Genomic DNA, 21,373 nt, shown 5'->3' with positions numbered 1-21,373 from the left:
CCAAAAATCTGCCGAAATGGTAACCCTTGCCCTAGTGTTAGTGCACTGTTGTGATGTGTGCTGTGAATGATGGGATTAAAGAACTTTAGATGTTTTGCTGAAGTGCTCATGCACTCGCTGCGGTGTTTTAAATAGTTATCATGCTGTTTCTCAAATCATCACAGTAATTCCAAAATAATCTCAAGATTTCTTGGGATTTGGGTGGCAATGCTGATTGCACTATTTAGTGAGATGTTTCTGTCCCCACAGGCAAAATCTTGAGATTTTGATTGCGATGCAAATCCTGAGATTTGTATCCCACTAATTTGCATCAGTGTGAATCACACTTTCATTAAACCCTCTCCCCACCTCACTGCAAACTGCTAAGCTGTTTCTGATGGAGCTTAAAGTGTGATGGCAATTGCAGAGCAAATATATGGGGATGGCAAAGATATGAATGAGAGTGTGTTGGTGCTGTACCATGCTTTGGGATTCCCCCTCCCCCTCCCCCCCCCCTCCCCCAGCCAAAATTATGCACTCACCATGTACCCACCAAGGAGTAGCGGGACGTTCTTCATCATTCATGAATGTGATGGTGGCAGGATCACTTCTTCAAGGCATCTTTGGTGCCAGAGTGTATCTGGATGCTACATGCATCTCGTCTCAGAATGAGCCATACACTCTAGGGTGGTTTTCTTGAGGACCTTTCTGCAACTCGCAAATGCACAAACGTAGTATTGAGATCGGTACTGCATCATTATTACAACAAATGTGACTTCTTCATCATAGGCAGATATGTGCAACCTTTGGATCACATCTCACTCTGGGTATGTTTATGAGCTATCTTGTTTGTGTGTTTCTGTGTTTGAATGTGGTTATGAATGTGTTTGAATGAGCTTATGAATGTGTTTGAATGTGTTTATGAATGTGTTTGGATGTGTTTATGAATGTGTTTGTGTTTGTGCTTGTATGAATATGTTTGAATGTGTTTATGAATGTGTTTAAATGCATTTATGAATTTGTTTGTGTTTGTGTCTGTGCTTGTGCGTGAGTGTGTGCGTGTCTGTGTGTGTGTGTACGAAAACTTGACTTGTAGCTCGTGATCTACTGAAGATGGCAAGTGACAGTTTAAATCACTGAATGTCGTACGATGTACAGGAAGTGCACATTTTCTATAAACTACTGCATAGCATTAAAAGCAAATATATCGTACTAGGTAAAGACAGTGACAGTAATTAGGCCATTCTAACATCCCTATGCAGTAAAAAGCATTATAAAATGGGTTCAAGAATGTAGCCAATAGGAAGCGCTGAAATGAGTCACGTGGGCGTTGTTTACTTTAGTACCATTGCACTGCGTGTGTTGTCCTATGGTAAATTGCCGATCGTCTGTGCGTGCGGCTCCTTTGAATTGCATGCAATGCTTTTGCAAAGGTTGATATCGCGAAATCGATTGCCAGCGAAACGAACGAAAAAATGGCTGCCTCCAGCTCAGATCCGTTGCAGGCGCTGTTTGAACTGTTGAATGACGAGGATAATTGTGAAATTTACCAAGACTTCATTGACGGATATTTCCCGTGAAAATTTGGATCAGCTACTGTCAAAATTTTACGCTGGGGCAAGAAAGGAGGACGGTACATCGTACAGCAAACGTAGTATTCAGACAATCAGGTATGCAGTCCAGTACAGTAGTCAGTACAGTACAGTGTTAGATCTACTGTTACGAGTAGTATTCAGACAATCAGGTATGCAGTGCAGTACAGTGTTAGATCTACTGTTGCAGGTGAAGAACATAATTGTCATGATCATGGAACAGAGTCAGAGGAAATGTCAATTTCTATTCAGAGTTCTCAGACTCAGAGTCAAACAGACAATCAGGTTCACGAGTTTTTATCACTATCGGAGTGTCTCCGTAAGACAGAACTCGCCTCGTGTTCGTACACCTCACTTCCATTTCCACAACTGTGAGGTGCATTTCCACAACAATTAAGCCAATGACATTATATTGGAACTTGTACATGAGTTGGTGTTTAGTCTTCACTTCACTTCACTGTTCATCTTGAATTTGGTTGACGTTTGACTTCTGAGCTTTATAAAGGTAGGAAGTGAAAAATAACTCATAGACCCATTTTATAAGACAAATGATGCACAGGATTATTTCGTGGCGTTAGTGAAGGTGCGGCGCACTCTATCCTGTGCATCATTTGTATTATATATTCTGTTTGTGTGTGTGAGAGATGTATTCTTTAGTTCATGTAAAACATGATATATTCGCGGCATGAAATTTTCCGCGAATTGGAGCCGATGGCCTTTTTCGCGGCATGAAATTTTCGCGAATTGTCACTGGCATTCATTGCATATAGTGTAGACAAGAGCTTTTGCGTGCATTTTGATTTCACAAATCCTGGTGCTCGAGAAATACTCAAAACTAAAATGCACGCGAACATTCCTTGTTTTACAGTATACAATGACTTGACCTGCTATTGTGATTGGATGTATGCCATATGTTTCAATGTATGCACATCCTGTATGTGATTGATACATTTATTATCTCTTCGACAAACACTGTTTAGAACTGGTAGCCCAAGTTTGTGTGGATGCAGTAATGACTTGCCTGCAACTCCAGTAATAATAAGAGTCCATGCCTGTCTGTTTGTATGGTATTCTTGTGTTTAAAAAAAAAGTGACAGATTATGATAACAGACAAGGTGGGCAATTAAAAAAAGTTTTTCTTTGTGTTCCAGACTTGTTGCTAATACATTAGCTAGTATAAAGTACATGTAGCAACACTGGCAAGTCAGGGGTTATGATTTCATGTACCAATACTTGAATATAAAAGAACAGTTAGTAAGAGCCTACAGAGTGACACCATGCATTGAAAGACTGGATAGTACAGTCAACCAGTATCAAATCTAGATGTCAATGCTATTGGAATTGTGTGCTTATGCAGAGAGAGCATTCTTGTTTTAGAGTTACAGTTCAAATTGATCAGTTGCCTGTATTGAAGCTTGATCAGACCTGTGAAAAGGCTGCCAGGGTTTCAGAATTTTTTTGAGCAGGGGTTGATTGCTAGGATGTTTTCATGACAAATCTATCTTAAAAAAAAGTAAAATATTCATGATTTGGCCGATCAATGCCCCAAATTTGATCATGAGCGATGTGCCACAATTATGTGCTTCTGCAAAGGGGGCACTTTTAATTTGAGTCCATGTTCAGATCTATCACACAGAGATTTTTTCATGTGTTGAGTCATTGTGCAGTGGCAATATTTCATGAGATCAGTGCTATTGCCCTTTTTAGTATGGTGTGTATATATGAGTGTATAGATATGAGTGTATATGTGTATATGAGTGTGTGTGTGTGTGTGTGTGTGTTAGTGGGTGTGTGGGTTAGAGTGACAGCCATCAAGCTGTGTACATGGTCAAAGTCTAGTGACTGTGTCAATACTTGCTTTATATAGTTTGGCACATATGGACAGCCAGCCAGGCAGGCAAGTCCAACAAGTAGTCTCTCTGCCAAACCTTTCCATTTTTTTTTTTGCTTACATGTCCATTATGCTATTTGATTGTGCTGCTTCTTTTGTTATTATTTTTGTTCCCTCATTGAATTCTTTATGAAAATTTGCATCTTGCACTCATGATGAATGTGACAAAATTGATTTTGAGCTTCGTGATGTGCATGTATACAAGTCACCTCCATTGCATATTGATGTACAAGAGAAAACTCTAAGCTGTTGCGTTCAGTAGAAAAGTTGGCATTATATTCTTTAAATGATGATATTGATAATTTTATTAATGGTGCAATCATGTTTCTTTCTAATATAATTGAATTCAAATTTGATTGTTATTTTTTTGGACAAAATATAACACACTCTTTTTTTTTCAACAAAGGAATAACAGAGAGGATTCATTGTGAAATGAACAGTATACAACAATAATGAAACATAATAGTGAAACATCATCATACATTTAAGTAAATGTGTGCCCCTCTGAAGAAGAAAATCGGTATAGAGATTAGGTTTGAAAGCGAACTAAAGAGACAAGACTGACATGACATTGTGACAACATGTTTTGTCTTGTAATTTTGACTTGTGCTTTATACTCGCTAATAAGCCATTGGAGGTTTTATTACACCAATAAACTGAAATCTGATACCAGAGTATAATCGGGGGAAAAGCATAACTTTGACAGAAGAGGAAGTGGAAAATGGCATACCTTGCAAAGCTGGCACATGATGTCAAGGTTCTGAAAATCAGTTTCATTTTCTTCGGAAGAACACTTGCATAGTTAAAAAGCGTGAGATATATTAATGCTATACCAGCAGTTATGGCCCGACATGATGGAATCCAGCAAGGATGGTGTCATTTACTTGTCGGTAATTAAATTTTTAGCGGAAATTGTGGTATACTGCCCTCAGCTGCTGCAGTATGGCAGTAAGACTAGTCTGTAATGCTCAATACTGAAATGAAAAGCCATTTCGTGCATACTCATGCAACGTGCATTCATGTAGAGATAAGCCTCGGCCGGCGTTATCGTGCTCTGAAATCTGAGTGGGCTCTCAGGTCGAGTTTGTGCAATCGCAAAGTTCTTGAGGATCGTTGGACTAATAGTAATCGCGTGCTCCTCTGATCCCAGTGGTGGGGAGACGACACGCCGAATTTGGAGTTAACACCAATTAATTGATGATTAGCCAGATAAGGGGACAGCGATTCAAAGAGTCTGATTCAAGGGGTGGAGAGTAGAGGTGATACTTGGAGATTTGTAAGAGATAAAAATAGATCGAGAAAAGGCAAAGCCTGCATTTCATTGGAGCGCGCCTCGGGGATGTCGTACCGGCAGATCTGGGTCGAGGCGTGAGATGGTGGAGATTCTCCTTTCCATATTTTTATTGCCAAGGATCTTGGGAACTCAACTGGCGACCGTGAGCGAAGTGAGATGTCGGGAGGTAAATATATGCTACTCCGTGATCTGCGTTTTCCCTTCATTATTTACCCATGTGTGGCGTGCCCGTGCATTGTAGTGAGGATTGTAAATTTTTGATGCGCTGGGGGTGGGGTGGGGATGTTGTGCATAATGCAATCAAGACGCAGGATCATGTGTAGGATGTGCAGAGCTGCAAGTTTACGTTCTTGCACTGTAAAACAAACCATGACTGTGGGTGTGTATCATTAACATGTTCATAGGTCGATATGTGTGTGTACTGTGATATTTTTTTTGCAGCATACAAGATGCATGTGATACATTGTAGCTGTTGCATGGTTATGCACCATAGATTTGTGAATGGTTTGGTATGAATGTGATTTTCCACAAAACTTTTCCTCCTAACTTGCTGATCGATACGTGTACAAACGCTCAATGCATTTATCATCAAGCGCACATGTCCTCCGCCATTACGTGCATGTCGGTGAGATTTAATCCTCCATGGCAGATGAGTGAGTGCATTGGTTCGTAGCATTCTTCAGGAGATGTTGACTGCACATATGATGACTCAAAGGCATATTTTGGTTGCAGGCAGATTCGATATATAATCATGCATAGCTCATAGTTTTGATGTCGGCATGATCTTCAATTGTGTGTAGGTTTCAAGTATATCACTTTCATGAGAGAGACACATGGAGCAAAGTCATCTGTGGAAAGGAGATAACGTTATTATATTTGAAAGGTTTGAAGAGTTATTAATAATATCTGAAGTTTTGGTATAGCCATTGCTGGTTGGGAACACTACAAAACTTTGTGATGCCATAAATGGAAATAATTTAAAGGACAAGTTCACCTTTGTACCTGTGGATTGAGTGAATGCAGCAATATTAGTAGCACACATCAGTGAAAGTTTGAGGAAAACTGGGCAATCTGTCCAAAAGTTACGAATTTTTAAAGTTCCAGCGCCACCATCACTGGATGAGAAGACTACTACAGTTTGCAATGTCACATATAGAGAACGATATAAAGAATATATAAAGAAAATTCAACTTAGTTTTACTTGTCTCACAAGATAAAAGAGCACTTGACTTGCCTCTTTCAGAAGGCCGGGGGAATAATAGTACTATTAACAATGTTCGTAACAAGTCAAGGGAATGTGTACTTTTTACAAAGTGAAATTTCGTGGAATTCTGTCTCTTCTTTCGTGACATCACAAACAGTAGTAGTCATTTCATCCAGTAGTGACTGCACTAAACTTTAAAAATTCATAACTTTTGAAATGATTGTCTAATTTTCCTTGAACTTCTATTGATGCATTGTATGTTTTGCTGTACTGCTGCATTTACTTTATCCACATGTACATCAAGGTGAACTTGTCCTTTAAAGAAAATATAAAGAAAATTAAATATCCTTTCACTTTTCTAGCATTATAATGAAAGAGCACTTGACTTTAAATACATCTTTCAGATAGCAGGAGGAAATGATAGTACCTTTAGCATATATGTCAAGGCTTGGGAATGTTTACTTTCCATGAAATATTAAGTTTAATGTTTTTATGATATTGTTGTTCATACTTGATGTGATGTCATGAACTGTAGTGGTCTTTTCATGCAACAATAGCTGTACCAAAATTACAACTAATAAATGGATTATGTATCTGATTTTCCTCAAATTTTGCTGATGTATTCTAGAAATGATATTGCTGCATTCATTTGATTGATCCACATATTTGAATTTCATTCCCCCTTAACTGCTTCATCAGCCACATAGAACAAACTTTAGACAGTTCAATTCTGACCAGTCTCTGTGTGTGTGTGTGTGCTTGTGTGTGTATGTGTAACTAAAGCTCTATCTAGCCTTTTAAGAGCATAATGACTCATTATGTACATTGTCATTATACCCCTATAATTTTGTCTACATTGGGAGTATAATACATTGTTGGCGCTCCTCTAGTGGAATATTATCTTGCCAGACTTATCGTCATCATCCTCATAGCTTTCCTTGAAAAGAATGTCGGAAAACACTCAACCTTTGCAAGATTCTGTTTATGAACTCTACTGACAGGGCTAGTTAAGGGCCTTGTTTGAAATTTCACACCTGCGCGATTCCCCCACAGAGACATGTGCGTGTGAAAAGTGAAATCTGGATATATATATTCTGTTTGAAATTCACACAAAAAAATTTATTGCTCCGTATTTTAGTTTCCAAGTGAACCAGCTCCTCTCATGAATCCCAGTGCTGTAGTCTTTCGAAGAGAGATTTCTTTCTGCTGAAATTTATGTCTTTAAAGGGAACGCAAACCCAAAGAGCAATGTGGATTGAGTAAAAGCATTAACATTAATAGAACACATCAGTGAAAGTTGGAGGAAAATCGGACAATCGATGCAGAAGTTATGAATTTTTAAAGTTTTGGTGCTGGAACCGCTGGATGAGGAGACTACTAGAGGTTATGACATATGAGTGGACAACAATATAAAGAAAATATAAACGGAATTCCACAAAAAATCACTTTTATAGCACAATGAAAGAGTACTTGACTAACCGCTTTCAGAAAACGGGGGGAATAGTGCTACCCCTAACATATGTCAGTATCAAGTTGATGGAATGTGTCATTTTCATGAAAAATGAATTTCTATTGAATTCCCTTTATATTTTCTTCATGTTGTAGTCCTCTCATACGTCATAACCTCTAGTAGTCTCCTTTAATACCCAGCAGGTCCAACACCAAAACTTTAAAAATTATAACTTTTGCATCGATTGCCCGATTTTCCTCAAACTTTCACTGATGTGTTCTACTAATGTTACTGCTTTCACTCAATCCACATTGCTCTTTGGGTTTACGTTCCCTTTAAGCTTTCCATGAATCCAGATTTTATTACTCAAGCAGTACTTGGCACGTATCATTTAGTGAAGCAGTCTTGGAACAAACATACATGTAGTCCATGTAAAGGAAGGCATTTCAGGCTGTGAAAATTTGAACAGCAATTTGAATTTGTACCTAACTACATTGTAGTTATTTCTTGAGCCAGTTTTACTTGCTGTTGGTGATTTCAGTTTCAAATCAATTGAAGTGTCTTTTTATTTTTTGTGTCACGTTTGAGTTGAGTTCAAACACAACTATAGGTATAAGAAGCACATGATATTGTAGACACTGTCAGACTGTGGAAGCCTCTTGCAATACCAAGTAATACCAATCAAAGTAGTGCTTTGAAATGATGAGAAAAAAAAAGAACAGATCAAAGTTTATTCTCCTACACATATGCATCACAATTGAGCAGATCTTTGAGGAAAATTTTCACGAGTTTTAGGTCAGATAACTCGGTTGTGTCCATTGTCCATAATGTATACATCATAGGAACTAGTTGGACCAAAAAAAAAAAAAAAAAAAAAGAAGAAGAAGAGAAGGAAATTCATATATCTAAATTACAGTCCTTGGATGTAGTTCAGGTACAAAACTAGTATGTGTTCATGCCTTTCAGAATTACCATTATTGTGTGTAGTACATATGATGTTGAAGTATCAACATTTGGCTCTGTGTTTTTGGCTATTCATTTGACAGAATGAAATAACCTCCGAAAAATCTTGAAGAGAAGCTTGCCAGTGGTTGAACAGTTTTAGTGGGCAATAAGGGTGGGATCTACTAATACAGGGTGCTACATAAGCACTTGCCCAATTGCCCAGGGCAAGTGAAAAATTTGGGCAAGTGTTTTTGAACAATTAGATCAAATGCTTGCCCGAATTGGGCAAGCAAAAAGTTTTGAAGTTGCTTTTTTTTCACGTATTTCGCCCAACAAAGCACACAAAGTCAACCATACAGGAGCCAAAAGATAATGGCTGTTTAGTAATGCAATGCACTTTCATTACAGCAACTTTCCAACACTTACGTGAAGAAGCCCCAATACAATGCAGCAGCAACACTTGATCGGACAAAGTTTTTGTTACTCCATTGTGTTTAAGCGTGCAAATCAGTGTGTGCTCTTTATTCCAACGATTGTGTTTTATTATGCCCTTGACTAAACACACAATTTTCTATATCATTTCCTAATATTTTGGACTTTTTTGGGGCAAGTAAAATTAATGTTCAGGCAAGTGTTTTGCAGCAAATTTGAAAATGTGCTTGCCCGACCGGGCAAGTGGTAAAATAAAGTTATGTAGCACCCTGTAATATAACAAAAAACAGACTAGAAGTACCTCACAATGACATTGCATGTGATAGATGTGTGACAACATATAGAGGATGGTAGTATACTTTTGTATGAAAATTGTACTTTCCGTATCGTAACTTTGTACTATAAAGGCAAATAAACAATGATGTTCAATATCTATAGCCAAAAGATAAAATGGTCTTTTTCTGAATTACTGTCCAAAATTAAAATAGCATGTTTAGGTATATACCCACCACCTGAGTGCAAGCATCCTTGTAGCTGATTCTGACGTGGCAGATATTTCTGAGGTACACATTGTATTCTAGGTAATATATGACACTGAACTTCCTTATGTGACACCCATTTATACACCTTGGTAAAGATGAGTGCTTTAGATACAGTACACTATCTTGGATGAGGACACAAGTGTCACCTGGCAGAGTTTGAACTTTGAACCCTATTGAGAACTCTTGTGTGCAGTCCACTTGACAATGACACACCTCCAAGGCCCACAAGCCCATTATATTCCTTACAACCACAAGTTTCATGTGTTGCTGCTTTGTAGTGTGATTGAAGGACATTTTCAGCATTGTGCATGTAGCTTTGCATTTGCACCAGGTACGGTGGTAAACTAGTGTGTCATCAACACATAAAAAGGCAGGTGTGGAAATGATACAGGCTGGAACAGTCCATGTTGCAACATGCCCATGTTCTGTGCCGCCCTCTGGAGTCCTAGTAGAGCACAGTGTACCACTGTCACTCTTTGCTTGCTAATCAAGATGGCTACATACAAGTATGCATGTAATTAATTGAGATTGGGGCTTTTTTCTCTAACCCCATCGATCAATATATTTTTGGCTTGGAGATCATGTAACGAATTCATGTGAATGGGAATATGTAATACATATTGATGTGTGTGTGTGTGTGTGTGTGTACATACATACATTGTGATACACACACACACCCACTAAATAAAATTCATATGATTTATTAAAGCCATACCCTTTTATAGTCAATGCAGTTTTCAACTTTTATCAAATATCTACAAGTAAATGTATAAGAGCAGTTACTCCTCTTGTCATGAAATGAAAGGAAACATACATTTAGTACAATTTAACCCGTTCGATACTGAATTCTGAAATCCCCATAGACTTAAAACACACGCCACCATTTTCCCATATGGAACGGGTTAATAGGTAAGGAAACCATGGTGAGCACCACATTCTGTAACCCTTGTGCTGATGTGTGTTGGTATGTAAAATGAACATAGTAAGCCATTCTTCACAATACGGAATGTACAGAAATTTATGCAGTTGACATCAAGGCTATTGAAAACAAAATCTTTCATATATGGGTCGTGCGCAATGGTAGTTAGAGAATGTAAGCAAAGCACTGAAGAAAAGAAAGAAATGCATATAATATGTTTAATTGAATATGAGATGCTATAATAGATGAAAAAGATAAAATATGCTTTCTCAGTCTAAATCCAGTACACCAAAAAGAAAAGATTAGGAGGACCACTTGATAGCACGAATGAGGTAGACTTGCTGAAAGGAGATAACACATAATACAAAAAGAAAATTTGATATTTTTCTTTCCTATGTCATAGATACCGTATATACTGTAAGGAGTATACCTGCCTTCTAACATCAGTAGTTATTTTGCTTTTGCTTTCAGTTGAATGTCAAATGCATGTAGAGGAATTGGAAATGAGAGCCTGAGTAAATGCTTTTGGCACCTTCTAGCTATCTACTTTAGATGTGGCATTTCTCTGTTAAAGGTATTGGTCTCCATATTTTCCAGGCATTTTGGAGGGTAGCAAGTAGATGTTCACAAATTATCATATCAGGGCAAGTACCTCCGAGGACAATTACCCCCCCCCCCCCTTCCGAGCTAAATGCTGGTTAGTGATAAGGTCAAAGTAAAGATTAGGGTTAGTTTTAGGGTTAGTGTTTGGGTTAGGGTTAGGATTAGGTTCAAGATTAGGATTAGGATTAGGGTTAGGGTCAGGGAAATGGTCTGGGGTAATTGCCCAAGACCCCTGAATTATATCATTGTGGTGGAGGCCTTGAGATACAAATATGTAATAGCAATCCAGTTGTGTCCAGCAGTTGGTGAACAAAATGTACAGTGTATGCTGTCTATTTGTGACTTGAAGATGCATTATGTCATTTTTAAATGAAAACGGAGGAATTCAAGAAATTTCTTTGATGTTTCTTATCAAACTTGTTGCTAGTGTGATCTGTAGTTTTATACTGCTTTGATCAAAATTCCATTGTCCATCGTCCATTCCAGCATCAATAAATAAAAACTTGTACAGAAATTGAGTGGGCCTTGCAAAAAAGAAAAAAAAAAAGGTCTGCTGTCTTGATATCATGAGATTTCAATTAATAACCATTTTAGGCATTTTGGTGAGCTTGCACAGTCAACAAGTCCAGGAGACAGGGAGCTGGGACTGTTTATCTCAGCATGTGGGTTGGCTGATTAGTATCATTACTTCTCCTCTAGGGAGATGGAGAGAGGACAGAGAGGTCCATTCTTGCGTCGTCGTCAATCTCACTCTCTCTCTACCCCCCCCCCTATTTTTTCTCTGTCTTCTTCACTCTTTCTCTCATCAATTGATGTTGGCAAAGTGGCCCCAATTATATTCTCTCAGAGGCAAGGGGGTAAACATGATCATATCTGCAAATATTGATTGTTTCTATCAGTATTCCCGCCCGAGTGTGTCGATTGGGGTATGGGGGGGGGGGGGGGGGGGGGGGGAAGGGGGAGGGAAGGGGGATGGGATGGGGCGTGGAAGGAAGGGAATGGGATAGGAGTCTAGTGATGTGTTCATAGTGATTAGTGATACCCTGTATCCTCAACTGGACGCTCTCAGCCAGAGAACGGATGCGGGAGCTTCCGGTCAAAAAGTATGGCTCTTGACTTTGCAATTTACATCTGGGGAACCTCAGATGAAAAGAATGAACCCAAATGTTGTATGCTCTGAGTGCTGATTAGCATAGAAAACCCCATAGCATTGTATGCATGTTGTTTAAAGTCCCAGGTGAAGAAAGGGTTAATTGTCCCCGCCGAACAAGTTCGAGCAGGGGACTATGAAACGGGCTCCGTACGTGTGTGTGTCCGTGTGTCCGTCCGTCCGTGTGTCCGTCCGTCCGTGTGTCCGTCCGTGTGTCCGTGTGTCCGTGTGTGCGTCCGTGTGTGATCAAAATCTTCAATTTGCTACTTCTCTGTCATTTATGAGCCAATTTTGATTCTGTTTGCTTTATATGATAGCACTACATGGGAGCTTTGAAACTTCTACACAGAATTTCAGTCGTGACCTTTGACCTTGACCTTTGACCTATATTGTACATTTTGCTACAAAATGCTACTCCTTCGCCATTTCTAACCCGATTTCGATTCCGTTTGCTTTATGTGATGGCACTAGGTGAGGGCTTCAAAACTTCTACACAGAATTTTGACCTTTGACTTCTTTGACCTTTGACCTTGATTTTTGACCTATATTGTACATTTTGCTACGAAATGCTACTCCTTCGCCATTTTTAACCCGATTTCGATTCCGTTTGCTTTATATGATGGCACTAGTTGAGGGCTTCAAAACTTCTACACAGAATTTTGACCTTTGACTTCTTTGACCTTTGACCTTGATTTTTGACCTATATTGTGCATTTTGCTACAGAATGCTACTCCTGCGCCATTTCTAACCCGATTTCGATTCCGTTTGCTTTATGTGATAGCACTAGGTGAGGGCTTCAAAACTTCTACACAGAATTTTGACCTTTGTCTTCTTTGACCTTTGACCTTGATTTTTGACCTATATTGTACATTGGCTACAAAATGCTACTCCTTCGCCATTTCTAACCCAATTTCGATTCCATTTGCTTTATGTGATGGCACTAGGTGAGGGCTTCAAAACTTCTACACAGAATTTTGACCTTTGACTTCTTTGACCTTTGACCTTGATTTTTTACCTATATTGCACATTTTGTTACAAAATGCTACTTCCGGCGGGGACATATGTTACGCACCGCGTAATTTCTACTTTTCCTTGTTGGCTTACTTTCACTTTACAGTAAAGATGTCCTTGATGGCACATGCCATTATTCATTACATGGAGGACATAATGTAGTCTGAACCAGACTCTGTAATGTGTAAACCTTGCTTTATAATCCATCTCGTATTCCACTAAGCTACTTTTGAAAATCTGTTTAATCTACACATTTATGTGAACAAAGGCACTGTGTACATGCAATCACTGGAGCTTAGGAAAAAGAAATTCTTGTTATGAGGTGTAGAACTATTGAAGCGAGAAATAATCCTCTTATAATGACAGCAGAATACTCCATAGCCATATCTTCCTTTTTTTTCAGAGCACATGATGTGCATCATTCTAAACCAAAGAAAAAATTGATGAATAGTTTATAGTGTATGCAGATAGAGGCTGACCCATTCATTGAGTGGACACTGAGTACTACAACAGTAGGTATCATGCAGAATGTATACAGAAACAGCTTAAATTAAAGGGATGGTTTAGTTTGGATGGGATGGGACTTCAGGTTTCTTACATTTTTTGATTTTTTTTTTAAATAATGAGAAATATTTTATGAATCATGAAAGAGCATGTAATTCTAGAGGAATTGAAAGTTTATTTGATGAAAATTGGTTTTGAGATGGCTGAGATATCCAAAATGAAGTGATCCTAATAAGAGGTGGGACCAACCTTTTATTAGGACCGCTTTGAATTACTTTTGTTTTTGGATATCTCAGTCATTTCAAAACTGATTTTCATGAAATAAAATTTGAATCCCTCATAGAATTGTATGCATTTTAGCATTTCGTAGAGTGGTGTCTAAGTATCTCAACAAAGAAAAAAAAATTAAATGCTGAATCCCCATCTCAACCAATGTATTCGATCCCTTTAAACTTCGTGTAGGGAATTTGCAGGCACACAACCAAGTAGATGGCATACAGTTATATGGGTTTGTCAAATAACAGTGGGGTATTGAATAAACATGATCATGTGTGGTAAATAATACATTACAATTATATGTTTTCCAATAGGAACACATTTATTATTGTGTAAACATATGACATATGGTTGAATTATGGTAGTTTAGTGCAATCAGTAGTTTAGCTTATGCATTGTATCTAAGGCTATAAATCAGGTAATCAATACTCTTCAATTAAATTCTATTCAATTCAAATTTTCTATATAAAGTAATACAAGGTAATATCCATAACGCTTGTACATGAGTAAAGAATTTCAAATTGCACAAAATACAGGCATAGTAATTATGTCTTAACATGTTTTGTATATTTTGATAAATGAACAAGGAAAAATGAAATTATATATAGCTTACTGTTTATGGAAAAGCAAAATCCATAAGAAAAGGATAGCTTGTAACTTCTGTGAATTACTTTAGAAAATAAAGGCATCTCAAGGTCTGTCAAGGACTCCATGTATGAAAATCTTGACATCCATGACATCAGTCGAAAACGGACAGAGAGAAAAGACTGTAACAAGGACAAAAACAAGAACAAGGATGGAACTGGGAGAAAAAAAAAATAACCAAAGAGGGGCATAAGAAAGAAAAGGAAACGAAAAATAAGTGGTCTACAATTAGGTTTTGCTTGGCTTTGCTTGGCGTACAAAATTGTGATGTAGAGGAGCAGCATGTAATAAAATTTGCTGCACACATTGTGCAAATCAATCATAAAGTACTTAAAAAAAAAACCATGAAGACTTCTGCTGCCAGGGAAATATAAAAATGTTGTAACTTTAGGGTTTGACATTTGACTCCTCAGCATATTGGGTAAGTGATACATGTAAGTCTTAAGATGAAGTTGAGGGACTTACAACCTCTCTTAATAGCATACATGCATCAAACCCTTTCTACGTAAATGAAATGTTTTGCATTTCATCCTGTGCTGTTAAATTGCATGTCAAAAATCCACTGGTCCATGTAGATGCCCGGCTATAGAACCCAGTCTGGTCCAGTGATTGGAAGGTATGCAGGTTCAATCTTTGAGAAAATCTCTTTAATAGAATTTTCCACAATGTAACCACTAAGCTATTGAAGCTATCGACATTGGTCTATATATAATGATATGATATTTATATAGATACATAGCTGTGGAAGCTATCGACAAAGTATACCTACAATGTATATATATTTATGATATAATATTTATATAGATGTACATGATGTATAATGCAATATCATAATACCTATAAAATTCCTTTCTTTTTAATAGCCTTCATAGAATATACAAAATGTTTGTAGCACATCATTATAACCCCTGCCGTGCATAGGATGGAGTGTGGATGTTTTAGCGCATATGGTTAGGTGCCCCACCGGTCAGTCCTTTAAGAATCCTTTCAGGATCTACATACATGCATAATACCTACTTCCACTACCTCTTGTACTTTAATAAGAGACTTCACTTCCACAGTCGCTTGAGTGATTCAGGTGAAACTTCATAGCACACATAATGATCTTTGATCTTTGACGTTGCTGGCACACTTTTCATGTATTCCTTTACAAAGACACTTCCTCCTGCAGTACTATCGATTACATGTTGTTCTCTTTTCATTCCCTACTGCCGTTTTTCGAGTGGAAATCCTACTATGGCAAATGTTCGTGCAATAGACAGATTGCAGTCTCGCAGCTCCTGTTCCCTTTATGTCCTAATGAAAAAAGAACTTTTTTTTTTATTTTGCAAGAATACCTAACAAGGTTAAAAATAGTACATGGTGTTCAGAAAACTTTCACCTAAAGTGTTGCTTCTTTTGAGCATGCAGCGTTAGGCTTCATTCAAGGCTAAAGCGAATCAGCCCTTTGTAATTTTTCTAAAGATGGGAATCATGTGCTGTATAATCAGATTACTGCAACATGGCATTATCACCACTTTAGAGCTGAGCTATTGAAAGCATTTGTACATGGGAAGGGAACTTCCATTGAGTCATATTTTATTTCACTGTGGAAGGCTGTGTAGGTGTTTTTTTTTTATATACACATGTCTCGTGGCTCTCTGAAAATAGAATCCATGGCGCTGATAAAGCACAGCTACGTGTAGTTTTGAAAAATAAACAGCTGCGTGATGAAATGACCATTGTACGCCAAGCCTTATTCGCACAAAGGGAAGGCACTTTTACAAGAGCAGCAGTGAATTTCATCCCAGCTGTCCTTTGGTAGAGTGAGTGCGCATTGAAAGATCATGCACCACACATTCATTGTATCCTGAGCTGAGGCAATTTTGTGTGTCTGTGTATCTCACAAATGGAAAAAAAAAAGAAAGAGATTTTATCAGAACATGACGTCCATTCAGCTCTTATGCAGTAGACATTTCTATACACCATTGATTCACTGGCAGAGATGCGTGTACGATAATGCTGACTGCTGAAATGCTCTCGCCGCACCGATGTGTGATGGGATGGTTGAGTTATTTGGATAAATCCTCAAATTTATGATTTTTCTGTTCATTAATTAGGTCAGCAATTTAATAGATGAGAGGTGTATTGACAAATTGACCCAAAGAGGGATGCTTAATCATGTTCATCAGCATTGGAGGCATAGTGCTAGATGGGGTAGAAGGGGATGGTATCAGGGTGGGGTGGGATCAGGAGGAGATGAAGTTGGAAAGAGGGAGGAGAGGAAAAGAATGAAAGAGAAATTGGGAGGGAGAAGGAAAAGATAGTGAGGAAAACGATGTGGAGAGGGAGGGTGGGGGGTAGGAAGGAGAGAGGATGAAAGATGGGGGGGGGTGGATTGGCTGGGGAAGAGATATTGAGGGTGACAGAAAGGAACTGGAGCGCGAGTGATGAGGAGGATGCCCAATGTGAGCGGCTATCATCCCTGCGCCTCCTGTTGCCATAGCAACCCAAGGCCAGCTGCAAACACAACCGTAATTAAACTCAGGCATTCATCGCTGTATGAGGGCATCGTATGCAGCTCAGGTAGTTTGTGGTACAGAGTGGTTTTTTTTCCCCCCTCCACTTTTTGTTTTTAGGTTTCCTTTTTTTCCCCCTGTACATCTCTTCCAGGTTGATAGCGGCATTGTGCTTAATTAAAGTGATAACTTAGCTGCTCTCGTCTGACAGGAAAATGTTGGGTGGTGATGTATGCATGGCAAAATTGAATGAATGGACTCTGAATTTCCATGCCTGCATTGTCATTTGATGACAGTGATGAATTTCTCTTGATATGTAGGAATTTGTGAAACTCTGTGGCACACGATGACGAATTGTTCAATTGTGAGGATATAAATATTAGCTGATCTGAATTATCAAAAAAAAAAATGATGGCTTTGGAATTGTACCCTTCAGCATATGATGCGTTTGCCATTACTCTGTTTTCATCTTTTAGATTTAACTGCACTGTAAAATGGTAACAAAATATGGTTGTGACATCATTGTACAATAGATGATATAAAAGAATTATAGTTGATGTTTACGTGTATCCTAGCAGTTTATCCATCATATGCACAATACAGTGCCTCAGATATCTTGAAGCTTTTAAACTACACATCACAGTGCATTTATCATAGGTGAGGTGTAAAGTGATGATGACAATAAGATATCATTGTAAGAGTAAAAATAGAATTAGCAGTAATGATAATTATACTACTGCTATAAACATGATAATATTCATATCAGTGATAATAACTCTACTTTGGTAGCGACTGTAGTGTTAATATTTCGCTTTATGTTGATGAAAATCAAAGTAGACATGAATATGTCGTGAGATATATCAAGTTACTATGCCTAGTTCATTGTGAATAGATTGATAGTCAGCAATAAGCTGTCACCAAGGTAGAAAACAGAACAGTGTCTGCCTGGTTGTCAAGTTTGTCTGATGCACCAGCCACAGTCAATGATTATTGCACCTTCAAGGTTTAATAAGTGAAGGGTTTCATGGTCATAGGCACCGATATTAAAGGTCCTGTTTACCTTTGGGAGCAATGATTTAAAAAATGTTCAAGATATCACATTTGATGCGTGCATATGTGTAGGTCTGTTATATCACAAAACATCCTACCATATAAAATTTTTGCAATAAAGCCTACAATATAAGGAGATATCAGTATCTTTCTCATTGAACTGTAACTGTAGACGGTTTCATCTTGAAACATTTTTATTATAACTATTGTTCACATTTTGCGTATTTAACAATACTTAACATCGATTACAGATTCAAATTTTTACAGTGGTTGTTTCTATCCCTAACTCACATTTTAGAACTAATGCAAAGCACTAATGCTGGGTTTTTGTTTCTTCTGCAAATGGTAAATTATGCCTTTAAACATAATATTCTGTTTTCACATTCATCAGTGACGTTTTACTGACAGCCATCGGAATCATCCAAGCTACCATTATCATCATTGCAGTTGCATTGATGTGTACAGCCAGCTTGTATATTTTCAATTTAAGACTTCCGTTATGGATATTATTTACATAGCTTATTCAGTACATCAGTTTTGGTTTTGTGAGGAGAGCCTATGGTGGTAAATTGATGGTTGCAGTATGAATTCAATCAGATCATAATTTTGCCACTTGGGAGAGAAAGTTTTAAAAAGGTGGTATAAAGGGATAATAGGGGTGAGATACACTGTACCACAGGACAATAAAATAGATTCAGTTGCAGGGTGTACAGTTGTAATCAGTCAGTTGAGAAAATCACACACCCTGAAATGAAAAGGGGAAAAAAGCCATCACATTCAAATCATTTTGAGAGATTGTGAAAAGAATGTCAGACACAGTAAAGCCTGTGGACTGGAGGGAAATGATCTCAACCAAAAGAAGTAGGTATTCCAACGGCTGCTTCAATGTGATGTTTGTGGAACATGCCTCTGACCAATTTAGAATATGCCCTCAAAAGAGAAGTGAAGAAAAAGTAAATTGTTAACCTTTGCTGTGCTTTGTTTCCAAATTTATGCAAAGATCAGGATGAAACTAACTCTCCAAGTGCATCACAAATCATGTTGGATATTGGGTGGGACAGTTTTATTTCTTCACCTTGCTAATTTTGTCGAACTTTAACCTAGAGACAGTGGTTTTACAAATACAACAAAGTGGCAGAGAAAAAGCCTAGGTGGCAAGTAATATCTAGCATGGCAACTATGGATTATCAAGCACAACAATTCAAGGAAAATGTGACAAATCAGGCAAGCACTTCACAACATTATTACAATTTGAAATGTGGAACCCCCCCCAAAAAAAAAAACAACAAACAAACAAAAAAATCAAAAAACCAAACACCCTGATGTTGTGTCTTGCTGTTACATACTGTTTACGCTGTTATTTTCGCGTACAGATATTTTCGCGAATGAGGAGGGCACGAACATTTTCGTGAGATGTTGCTTTCGCGAATTGACACTGAGCCCATCATAAGCGCACTATTACCTTAGCGCATGATGACATTTTCGCGTGGTCTTAAATTCTTGGTCCAGCTGTGATTCGCGAAATTCGCGAAAATTAAACCCTCGTGAAAATAACAGCTTATACAGTAGCTGTCTCGGTAGTGTGACTGATTGTTCATATACTTCAATTATCAAGACTGATTATTCCTTACCTATCCAATATGGCATTGGATTCAAACTTCTGTACTTTATAGATCAGAATGTCACATTGAGACAAAGAGTACAAAGTACAGGAAGAATGGACTGAGGTCAAGCAGAATGTACAATGTAAGCAAAACTACAATGTACATTCAATGGTTTGAATGGGTTTTTGATACTACCAATTGCAAAGGCCGTCAAGCACTACCGACAATAATTATTTTATGAAGGACTTCCAAAGGTTAGGTCTGTTCTTTTTTAAAACTATACCCTACAAGCAGACATGCTGAATGAATCCTGGCTGAGATTGCCAAAGGAAATGCAGCTTGTTAGGTGTATATTTCAGGTCACCATGAAAACTGTACTGGTGCCATAAGCCTCATTATGCCATTGTATCATAAATAATGCACATGCTAAGAACTGTTTACCAACAGGAAGATGAGGACAGAATATACTGTCAGTAATTGAGCAGAAACAAAATATGTAAAATCATCCAACCCTGACCGTGTTAAAAAATTTAGCCATTGGATTACTATGTTGTTAGTTATTAGAAAGAAAAGAAATAAGGTTTGTATCTGAAATTATGATAGCAGTAAAAAAAACCAAACACATTTACACATGACTTGCAGCTGACTTGTGTCTCCAAAATATCATCTAATTGTACAATATCCCTCCTATTTTGGATGCAGTGAAAACCACACGTAACCATGGCAACATGACATCCAAAGACTAATAGAGGAAAGCAGCACATGAAACCAAGCACGCTTGCTCATGCTACTGAGAGTGTGGTGTGCAGATGCGCCAATGCAGGGACAATTTACTGACGACCCGGCGGTAGGGCAGCAATAAAATTGTCATCCTTTAAGTGACGAGAAGCCTGCATTAGCAATCAAGTGCCAGTGGCATTGAGCAGGTTGTCTTCATCATCTGACACCATAAATTGATGTATCAGCTCTATACGATTACAATGATTATAACAGCAAGTTTTTTGTCTCCCCCACCATAAGGCCATTGCTATGCTCGTGCATTTGATCTTGCGGATATATTGCATCACGCGCCAAACAAAATTGCGTCCGCTTTTACTGCCGTGCCTATGCGGCTGAAAGTTGATTTATGTGTTGCCGGCTGTAAGTTGATGCCGTCACTGTAAAGGCCCCTTGTAGTATGTGTAGCGAGGTGGCAATGTCTGACTAAGGTCTATTCTTCTGAGCAAATTTCAATGCGGTTTCATTTTCCTTGTCACATGAATGGGTGCAGTCAACTATGACAGCCATTATGGCAGCCCCATGCACAAACAGCGGATGGATGGGGGAAATAAAAAGCAAAACAAAAACAAAAAACTAATATTACATTATCTGTGGCAAAAAGCCATTCACTTACAGGCAGGCTTCTGTTTAAACGAGAACGTCACAGGCAAACACACATTGAGACTCGTACAAAACGCTCATGAGGTAGATTGCAATCATTTGCTTTTTCTCCCTCATATCTCCCTCTCTCTCTCTCCCTCTCTGTCTGTCTCTCTCTCCCTCTTTCTCTTTTATCTCTGCGTTTCTCTGTCTTTGAACTGAACGCATAGGGAAAAAGAAGGAAGTGAATGGGTGTACTGATTGTGTTTGATTTTGAGTTTGTTTGATCAGTTTGTTGCGCGGCGTGATCCCGCCTTGATTTGGGCATTGCGCTTGTGGCAGGTGTACGGTCCTCTATGCAACCGTGCTGATTCACGACTCCCTTTCTATACCCCCACACGTATTCATCTCCCGTCGTACCTCTG

The 21,373-nt window shown here is 38.3% G+C and overlaps 1 protein-coding gene across 1 annotated transcript in view; it reads left to right on the top strand.

Moving 5' to 3' along the window:
• LOC139718660 (uncharacterized) overlaps positions 1-21,373 on the top strand; it is a 132,409-nt gene that overhangs the window by 10,598 nt on the left and 100,438 nt on the right. The gene's annotated exons all lie outside the window — the stretch shown is intronic.

This window comes from Diadema antillarum, unplaced genomic scaffold, assembly GCF_040938485.1.
Source record: "Diadema antillarum isolate AM-2024a unplaced genomic scaffold, OU_Dant_1.0 scf00000098, whole genome shotgun sequence".
NCBI lineage: Eukaryota > Metazoa > Echinodermata > Echinoidea > Diadematoida > Diadematidae > Diadema > Diadema antillarum.
Note: the sequence above shows the minus strand (reverse complement) of the source record. Positions and strands in the feature narration are given on the sequence as shown.